This window comes from Adiantum capillus-veneris, chromosome 27, assembly GCF_014529385.1.
Source record: "Adiantum capillus-veneris isolate H3 chromosome 27, ASM1452938v2, whole genome shotgun sequence".
NCBI classification, from domain to species: Eukaryota; Viridiplantae; Streptophyta; class Polypodiopsida; order Polypodiales; family Pteridaceae; genus Adiantum; species Adiantum capillus-veneris.
This window is the reverse complement of record NC_140957.1, coordinates 64,419,815-64,430,195: the sequence shown is the minus strand read 5'-3', so window position 1 is coordinate 64,430,195 and position 10,381 is coordinate 64,419,815.

Here is a 10,381-nt window from a genome sequence, read left to right as displayed (position 1 = left end):
GAGAGAGAGAGAGAGAGAGGGAAAGCGCGGGTTACCTCTTTTGCTTGAGCGCCAAAAACTCAGATCTGAGATCTAAGTTTCTGGCGCTCTTGGTTTATTTTTTACCCCTGTCGGCGTCGCTAGAGTGTCGCTATGGGCGTCGCTATAGGCATCGTTATGTAACAAAGAAAATAGCGATGCTCATAGCGACACCGTGGATTTTCACTTTGAGCTTCTCACTGTGAGCGTCGCTAATGTGAAGTACCTCTTGTAGTGGCCATGAATCAAAAGAGTGATGAAGAAATAAATCCTTATGTAAACCCAGTTGAAATAGATGACAAGTCCATTAGATTTCAACACGAATATGGAAAGTTAAAAGAGAAAATTTGAAAGCAAAGAAATTGCATGAGCAAGCAGCTATGGAAGTAGAGCTTTCTCAAGCTTAGGAACAACTAAAACAACACAAGTAAAGAGAAATAGTAGTAGTAGAATAACATAGATCCTCTACTATCAATTTGGAGGATCACTATTGGTTGATAATGTTCTAGAACCATTAGATGCTTTATTGCAAGCCTAAAAGGCCATACTAAAGTCTAATTAAACTTTAGAGAAAACATGGTTGACCTATCCACATCTTGACATAGAGAGACAAAGGTTAAAAATGTGTAGAAATCTGTTTGTGATAGAGCAAGCCTTGATTGAACTTGTGCCATCCATCCCATCTTCGTGACAAAAAACCAAAAGATTAAACTTAAAACAACTAAGGAGAATAATTTTGAAACTTTGCCTTAAACTAAACTCAAAATAAGCATTCAACTAGATGATGCATAGTGTGTTAAGTATGGAGCCTGATTTATCCTTGTAATTTTCTTTGGTAAAAGCGCACATTTGTAAGGCCCCCATTATGAGGAGAAGCCATCGTGCGTGAAGGAAAATCACTCACCGGAAACCAAAATTTTCACGGACAAGAATCGGGGTCAACTTTAAAGGCCTCGGGGGCGGAGGCCCCCAAGACTTTTTTTCGCCGGAATATTCTTTTTTGCCGGAATATTATGGCCGGACGGCGGCCGGAAAGTGGTCGGAAAACAACCGGTCAGTTGGCCGGTGGTCAGTAGTCAATGGCCGATGGCCGGTGGTCGGAAGTCAATGGCTGGTGGCCGAATTCAAAAGCGGACTTGTCTTCTCAAGGGCGGCCACACATGGGCGGATTGGAGGGTCCGATTTGGACTTATTCGCACAAGGGCGGCTACACATGGCTGTGTCTCATAAGAGAGGGCAGCCCATTTGGCCTATAAAAGGAGGCCATTTCTACACACATTTCATAGTGTGAAGTTGATGCAACAAGGTGAGTGTGAGGTGGTGAGAGTGAAGCAAGGCGGGAGCTCCATTAAGGGTATAATCCCTTTGTAAACTACTTCTTGTTTTGAAGTACTAAAGCCATTGAGTGGCTGCTTTCCTGTGGACATAGCCCACATTGGGTGAACCACGTATATCGTGTGTACTCTCTCTCTGTCTCTCTCTCTCTCTCTCTACTCTATAATCTCGTGTATATAAATCTGTCTCTCTCCATTAAGTAATCTACTCAATTATCTATTTAGCTACGTCTTATTTCCTAACAACTGGTATCAGAGCAAGGTTTGCTCGTAGCTAAATTATCTCAAGGAAAGGATTCCTTGAATTGAGTGGGAGTTATGGCGGAGGAAGGGAAGCTCAAGATTGAGAAGTTCAACGGCAAAAACTACCAACATTGGAAGATGCAGATTGAAGACTATCTCTACCAGAAGGACCTCTATTTGCCACTAGGCGGTCTTGCGAAGAAGCTCGCAACAATGGCAGATGAAGCATGGAAAATCCTTGATCGAAAGGCACTGGGAACAATCCGGTTAAGCTTGGCGTCAACGGTGGCCTTCAATGTTTCGGAGATGAAGACCACGGAGGACTTGATGAAGTCACTTGACGACTTCTACGAGAAACCATCGGCATCCAATAAGGTATTTCTTATGAAGCGCTTGTTCAATCTAAAGATGGCAGAGAATGGTTCAGTTGCAGAACACCTAAATGAATTTAACACAAACATAAGTCAACTTTGATCAGTGAAAATCAATTTCGATGACGAAGTGCGAGCTCTCCTTATACTATCATCTCTACCGGATAGTTGGGACAGCCTTGTGATGGCTGTAAGTAATTCTATCTCTGGCACAAATACTCTTAAGTTTGATGATGTTGTGGGTGTTCTCCTAAGCGAGGAAATGCAAAGGAGAAGCACAGGAGAATCATCAAGTGCTGCACTATCAGTGGAAACAAGAGGAAGGCTTAAGGAGAGGTTCAAAAACCAAAAGGGTCGTGATCGCTCAAGGCGGAGCAAGTCACGCACAAAGTCAGTTCTTGAATGTTGAAACTGCAGCAAGAAGGGCCACGTCAAGAAGGATTGCTGGTCCAAGAAGAAGAAGGAGACAGAGTCTCAAGAAAACAAGCCAACATCGGAGGCCAATGTGGCAAGTAAAGTAGAGCAAGATGCTCGAATTCTCTCATTAGACAGTGTGTCTAATTCCTGGATAGTAGATTCCGGGGCTTCATTCCATGCGACACCACACAAGCAACATTTCCAAGACTACACCAAAGGTAATTATGGGTATGTATACTTGGGAGATGATGAAGCTTGTGAGATTGTCGGCAAAGGTACAGTTTCTGTCAAAACTGCTAACAGAAATGAATGGAAGCTTAAAGATGTTAGGCATGTTCCTTCTCTTCGCAAAAATTTGATCTCTACAGGACAATTGGACGATGAAGGTCACAACATTGCATTCGGAAACAAACGGTGAAAGATCTCAAAGGGATCTTTGGTGGTTTCCAAGGGTGAAAAAGTCGGTACACTTTACTTGTGTACTGTTAGCACGCAACCTTCAGCTTGTGCAGCAACTACAGAAGTTGACAGTGCGGTGTGGCACTACCGACTTGGGCATATGAGTGCCAAAGGAATGCAAATACTTCAAACAAAGAAGCTTCTACCAGGTTTGAAATAAGTGGACTTAGAGTTCTGTGAAGATTGTGTTTATGGTAAACAAAAGAGGGTAAAATTTCAAAAATCAGGAAATGAAAGAAAAAATAAAAAACTTGAGTTGGTTCATTCTGATGTTTGGGGTCCTGCAAGTACACCATCACTTGGTGGCTCGTTGTACTATGTAACATTCATAGACGATGCGACTAGAAAAACATGGGTTTATGTCATGAAGAATAAATCCGATGTATTTTTCATATTTCAAAGGTGGAAAGCCTTTGTGGAGAATGAAACAGGTACCAAGGTTAAATGCCTCAGATCCGACAATGGAGGCGAATATTGCAGCCAAGCTTTTGAAAGCTTTTGTGCTAGCAATGGAATTCGGAGGCAAAGGACAACCCCAAGGACACCTCAACAAAATGGGATTTCAGAAAGGATGAACAGGACAATCATGGAACGAGCACGAAGCATGCGGCTACATGCAGGCCTACCGCTTGAGCTTTGGGCGGAAGCTGTAAGTACGTCTGTGTACTTAATCAATCGGTCACCCCCAATGGCATTGGATGGGGGAGTTCCAGAAGAGGCATGGACAGGTAAACCGGTGAATTATGCATTTCTCAAAGTGTTTGGGTGTGAGGCTTTCATGCACATAGATAGAAGCCTAAGATCAAAGTTAGATGCAAAGTCCAAAAAGTGTTTCTTCATTGGCTATGGAGAAGGAGACTTTGGGTATCGCCTATGGAATCCTGAAGATGGTAAAATCTTAAGGAGTAGGGATGTAATTTTTAACGAACAAAATATGTACAAAGATTACTTGGAAAGAAAACAAACAAAAGAAACAAGTGATGAGTACATGGAGCTTGAGGACGGTGAAGACTCAAGGACTACAAACGGTGACAATGTGCAACAACGTCAACCAAATGAGGAGCCTCAACCTATTCCCGAAGATCTACAAGAGCAAGTAGACCTCCAGAAAGGTTTGCTCCTTCCTTCAACCATCTCTTGATCTCAGATTCTGGAGAGCCGGAATCATATGAAGAAGCTATGCAACATGAATCCAAAGAAGAATGGACGAAGAGCATGCAAGTGGAGATGGACTCACTACATCGCAACCAAACATGGGAGTTGGTTGAGTTGCCTAAAGGTAAGCGGGCACTTCAAAACAAATGGGTGTACAAGCTAAAGGAAGAAGAAGGTGGGAAGAAAAGGTACAAGTCTAGGCTTGTGGTAAAAGGTTTTTCTCAAAAGAAAGGTATTGACTTCAATGAAATATTTTCTCCTGTTGTAAAAATGGACTCAATTAGGCTTGTCTTAAGCCTTGTGGCTGCTCATGATCTAAATCTCGAGAAAATGGATGTAAATACGGCATTCCCTCACGGTGACCTAGAGGAGGAAATCTACATGCTTCAACCATAGGGGTATGAAGTAAAAGGTACGGAGAAAATGGTTTGCAGATTAAAGAAGAGCTTGTATGGTTTAAAGCAAGCATCAAGACAATGGTACTTGAAGTTTGATCGATGAATGTTGGATCATGGATTCACAAGATGCAACTCGGATCACTGCTTCTACACGGAGAATTTGGGAGATGGGAAATTCATCATCCTAATGTTGTATGTTGATGACATGTTGATTGCAAGTGCTAACATGGAGGACATCAAATACCTAAAAGAGGAGCTGTCCAAATCTTTTTCAATGAAAGATTTAGGTGTTGCAAAGAGGATACTTGGTATGAAAATATCAAGGGACAGGACGAAGAAGACAATAAAGCTATCTCAAGAAGATTACATCAAGAAGGTACTAGAAAGGTTTGCAATGCAAAATGCAAAACCAGTTTCTACACCTTTGGCTGGTCATTTTAAACTAACGAAGGATATGTGTCCAAAGACACAAGAGGAGATAGCCTATATGTCTAAAGTTCCATATGCTGCAGCGGTAGGTTCTCTAATGTGTGCTATGGTCTGGACACGGCCAGACATTGCACATGCAGTGGGAGTTGTGAGTAGGTTCATGGACAACCCAGGTAAAGAGCATTGGCAAGCTGTGAAGTGGATACTTAGGTATCTAAAAGGGACAACAACAAATGCTTTGTATTTTGGAGGAACTGATATTTTTCTAGAAGGGTATGCTGATGCAGATATGGTAGGTGACAAAGATACTCAAAGGAGCACTACTGGCTATGTGTTCACGATTGGAGGCACAGCAGTAAGTTGGGCTTCAAAGCTGCAAAAAGTGGTTTCACTTTCTACCACCGAAGTAGAGTATGTAGCAATGACGGAGGCAAGCAAAGAAATTCTGTGGCTTCACAGATTCTTAGAAGAGCTTGGATTCAAACAAGACAATTGTGTCTTGTACAGTGATAGCCAAAGCGCTATCCATCTTGCGAAGAACTCAGCCTTTCATTCAAGGACAAAGCACATTGAGGTGAGATATCACTTCATACGCACTCTTTTGGAAGAGGGACAACTAAAGCTAGGAAAGGTGCATACAAGTGAAAATCCTGCAGACATGTTTACAAAGGTGGTCAACAAGGAGAAGTTGAGCTTTAATTGGAATTCAAGGATAAGAAGCCAGAATGGAAAGCAGTCACAGGTTTGGTTTGGAGATCAGTCTCCAAGTGGGAGATTGTTAAGTATGGAGCCTGATTTACCCTTGTAATTTTCTGTGGTAAAAGCGCACATTTGTAAGGCCCCCATTATGAGGAGAAGCCATCGTGCGTGAAGGAAAATCACTCACCGGAAACCAAAATTTTCACGGACAAGAATCGGGGTCAACTTTAAAGGCCTCGGGGGCGGAGGCCCCCAAGACTTTTTTTCGCCGGAATATTCTTTTTTGCCGGAATATTATGGCCGGACGGCGGCCGGAAAGTGGTCGGAAAACAACCGGTCAGTTGGCCGGTGGTCAGTAGTCAATGGCCGATGGCCGGTGGTCGGAAGTCAATGGCTGGTGGCCGAATTCAAAAGCGGACTTGTCTTCTCAAGGGCGGCCACACATGGGCGGATTGGAGGGTCCGATTTGGACTTATTCGCACAAGGGCGGCTACACATGGCTGTGTCTCATAAGAGAGGGCAGCCCATTTGGCCTATAAAAGGAGGCCATTTCTACACACATTTCATAGTGTGAAGTTGATGCAACAAGGTGAGTGTGAGGTGGTGAGAGTGAAGCAAGGCGGGAGCTCCATTAAGGGTATAATCCCTTTGTAAACTACTTCTTGTTTTGAAGTACTAAAGCCATTGAGTGGCTGCTTTCCTGTGGACATAGCCCACATTGGGTGAACCACGTATATCGTGTGTACTCTCTCTCTGTCTCTCTCTCTCTCTCTCTACTCTATAATCTCGTGTATATAAATCTGTCTCTCTCCATTAAGTAATCTACTCAATTATCTATTTAGCTACGTCTTATTTCCTAACAACTGGTATCAGAGCAAGGTTTGCTCGTAGCTAAATTATCTCAAGGAAAGGATTCCTTGAATTGAGTGGGAGTTATGGCGGAGGAAGGGAAGCTCAAGATTGAGAAGTTCAACGGCAAAAACTACCAACATTGGAAGATGCAGATTGAAGACTATCTCTACCAGAAGGACCTCTATTTGCCACTAGGCGGTCTTGCGAAGAAGCTCGCAACAATGGCAGATGAAGCATGGAAAATCCTTGATCGAAAGGCACTGGGAACAATCCGGTTAAGCTTGGCGTCAACGGTGGCCTTCAATGTTTCGGAGATGAAGACCACGGAGGACTTGATGAAGTCACTTGACGACTTCTACGAGAAACCATCGGCATCCAATAAGGTATTTCTTATGAAGCGCTTGTTCAATCTAAAGATGGCAGAGAATGGTTCAGTTGCAGAACACCTAAATGAATTTAACACAAACATAAGTCAACTTTGATCAGTGAAAATCAATTTCGATGACGAAGTGCGAGCTCTCCTTATACTATCATCTCTACCGGATAGTTGGGACAGCCTTGTGATGGCTGTAAGTAATTCTATCTCTGGCACAAATACTCTTAAGTTTGATGATGTTGTGGGTGTTCTCCTAAGCGAGGAAATGCAAAGGAGAAGCACAGGAGAATCATCAAGTGCTGCACTATCAGTGGAAACAAGAGGAAGGCTTAAGGAGAGGTTCAAAAACCAAAAGGGTCGTGATCGCTCAAGGCGGAGCAAGTCACGCACAAAGTCAGTTCTTGAATGTTGAAACTGCAGCAAGAAGGGCCACGTCAAGAAGGATTGCTGGTCCAAGAAGAAGAAGGAGACAGAGTCTCAAGAAAACAAGCCAACATCGGAGGCCAATGTGGCAAGTAAAGTAGAGCAAGATGCTCGAATTCTCTCATTAGACAGTGTGTCTAATTCCTGGATAGTAGATTCCGGGGCTTCATTCCATGCGACACCACACAAGCAACATTTCCAAGACTACACCAAAGGTAATTATGGGTATGTATACTTGGGAGATGATGAAGCTTGTGAGATTGTCGGCAAAGGTACAGTTTCTGTCAAAACTGCTAACAGAAATGAATGGAAGCTTAAAGATGTTAGGCATGTTCCTTCTCTTCGCAAAAATTTGATCTCTACAGGACAATTGGACGATGAAGGTCACAACATTGCATTCGGAAACAAACGGTGAAAGATCTCAAAGGGATCTTTGGTGGTTTCCAAGGGTGAAAAAGTCGGTACACTTTACTTGTGTACTGTTAGCACGCAACCTTCAGCTTGTGCAGCAACTACAGAAGTTGACAGTGCGGTGTGGCACTACCGACTTGGGCATATGAGTGCCAAAGGAATGCAAATACTTCAAACAAAGAAGCTTCTACCAGGTTTGAAATAAGTGGACTTAGAGTTCTGTGAAGATTGTGTTTATGGTAAACAAAAGAGGGTAAAATTTCAAAAATCAGGAAATGAAAGAAAAAATAAAAAACTTGAGTTGGTTCATTCTGATGTTTGGGGTCCTGCAAGTACACCATCACTTGGTGGCTCGTTGTACTATGTAACATTCATAGACGATGCGACTAGAAAAACATGGGTTTATGTCATGAAGAATAAATCCGATGTATTTTTCATATTTCAAAGGTGGAAAGCCTTTGTGGAGAATGAAACAGGTACCAAGGTTAAATGCCTCAGATCCGACAATGGAGGCGAATATTGCAGCCAAGCTTTTGAAAGCTTTTGTGCTAGCAATGGAATTCGGAGGCAAAGGACAACCCCAAGGACACCTCAACAAAATGGGATTTCAGAAAGGATGAACAGGACAATCATGGAACGAGCACGAAGCATGCGGCTACATGCAGGCCTACCGCTTGAGCTTTGGGCGGAAGCTGTAAGTACGTCTGTGTACTTAATCAATCGGTCACCCCCAATGGCATTGGATGGGGGAGTTCCAGAAGAGGCATGGACAGGTAAACCGGTGAATTATGCATTTCTCAAAGTGTTTGGGTGTGAGGCTTTCATGCACATAGATAGAAGCCTAAGATCAAAGTTAGATGCAAAGTCCAAAAAGTGTTTCTTCATTGGCTATGGAGAAGGAGACTTTGGGTATCGCCTATGGAATCCTGAAGATGGTAAAATCTTAAGGAGTAGGGATGTAATTTTTAACGAACAAAATATGTACAAAGATTACTTGGAAAGAAAACAAACAAAAGAAACAAGTGATGAGTACATGGAGCTTGAGGACGGTGAAGACTCAAGGACTACAAACGGTGACAATGTGCAACAACGTCAACCAAATGAGGAGCCTCAACCTATTCCCGAAGATCTACAAGAGCAAGTAGACCTCCAGAAAGGTTTGCTCCTTCCTTCAACCATCTCTTGATCTCAGATTCTGGAGAGCCGGAATCATATGAAGAAGCTATGCAACATGAATCCAAAGAAGAATGGACGAAGAGCATGCAAGTGGAGATGGACTCACTACATCGCAACCAAACATGGGAGTTGGTTGAGTTGCCTAAAGGTAAGCGGGCACTTCAAAACAAATGGGTGTACAAGCTAAAGGAAGAAGAAGGTGGGAAGAAAAGGTACAAGTCTAGGCTTGTGGTAAAAGGTTTTTCTCAAAAGAAAGGTATTGACTTCAATGAAATATTTTCTCCTGTTGTAAAAATGGACTCAATTAGGCTTGTCTTAAGCCTTGTGGCTGCTCATGATCTAAATCTCGAGAAAATGGATGTAAATACGGCATTCCCTCACGGTGACCTAGAGGAGGAAATCTACATGCTTCAACCATAGGGGTATGAAGTAAAAGGTACGGAGAAAATGGTTTGCAGATTAAAGAAGAGCTTGTATGGTTTAAAGCAAGCATCAAGACAATGGTACTTGAAGTTTGATCGATGAATGTTGGATCATGGATTCACAAGATGCAACTCGGATCACTGCTTCTACACGGAGAATTTGGGAGATGGGAAATTCATCATCCTAATGTTGTATGTTGATGACATGTTGATTGCAAGTGCTAACATGGAGGACATCAAATACCTAAAAGAGGAGCTGTCCAAATCTTTTTCAATGAAAGATTTAGGTGTTGCAAAGAGGATACTTGGTATGAAAATATCAAGGGACAGGACGAAGAAGACAATAAAGCTATCTCAAGAAGATTACATCAAGAAGGTACTAGAAAGGTTTGCAATGCAAAATGCAAAACCAGTTTCTACACCTTTGGCTGGTCATTTTAAACTAACGAAGGATATGTGTCCAAAGACACAAGAGGAGATAGCCTATATGTCTAAAGTTCCATATGCTGCAGCGGTAGGTTCTCTAATGTGTGCTATGGTCTGGACACGGCCAGACATTGCACATGCAGTGGGAGTTGTGAGTAGGTTCATGGACAACCCAGGTAAAGAGCATTGGCAAGCTGTGAAGTGGATACTTAGGTATCTAAAAGGGACAACAACAAATGCTTTGTATTTTGGAGGAACTGATATTTTTCTAGAAGGGTATGCTGATGCAGATATGGTAGGTGACAAAGATACTCAAAGGAGCACTACTGGCTATGTGTTCACGATTGGAGGCACAGCAGTAAGTTGGGCTTCAAAGCTGCAAAAAGTGGTTTCACTTTCTACCACCGAAGTAGAGTATGTAGCAATGACGGAGGCAAGCAAAGAAATTCTGTGGCTTCACAGATTCTTAGAAGAGCTTGGATTCAAACAAGACAATTGTGTCTTGTACAGTGATAGCCAAAGCGCTATCCATCTTGCGAAGAACTCAGCCTTTCATTCAAGGACAAAGCACATTGAGGTGAGATATCACTTCATACGCACTCTTTTGGAAGAGGGACAACTAAAGCTAGGAAAGGTGCATACAAGTGAAAATCCTGCAGACATGTTTACAAAGGTGGTCAACAAGGAGAAGTTGAGCTTTAATTGGAATTCAAGGATAAGAAGCCAGAATGGAAAGCAGTCACAGGTTTGGTTTGGAGATCAGTCTCCAAGT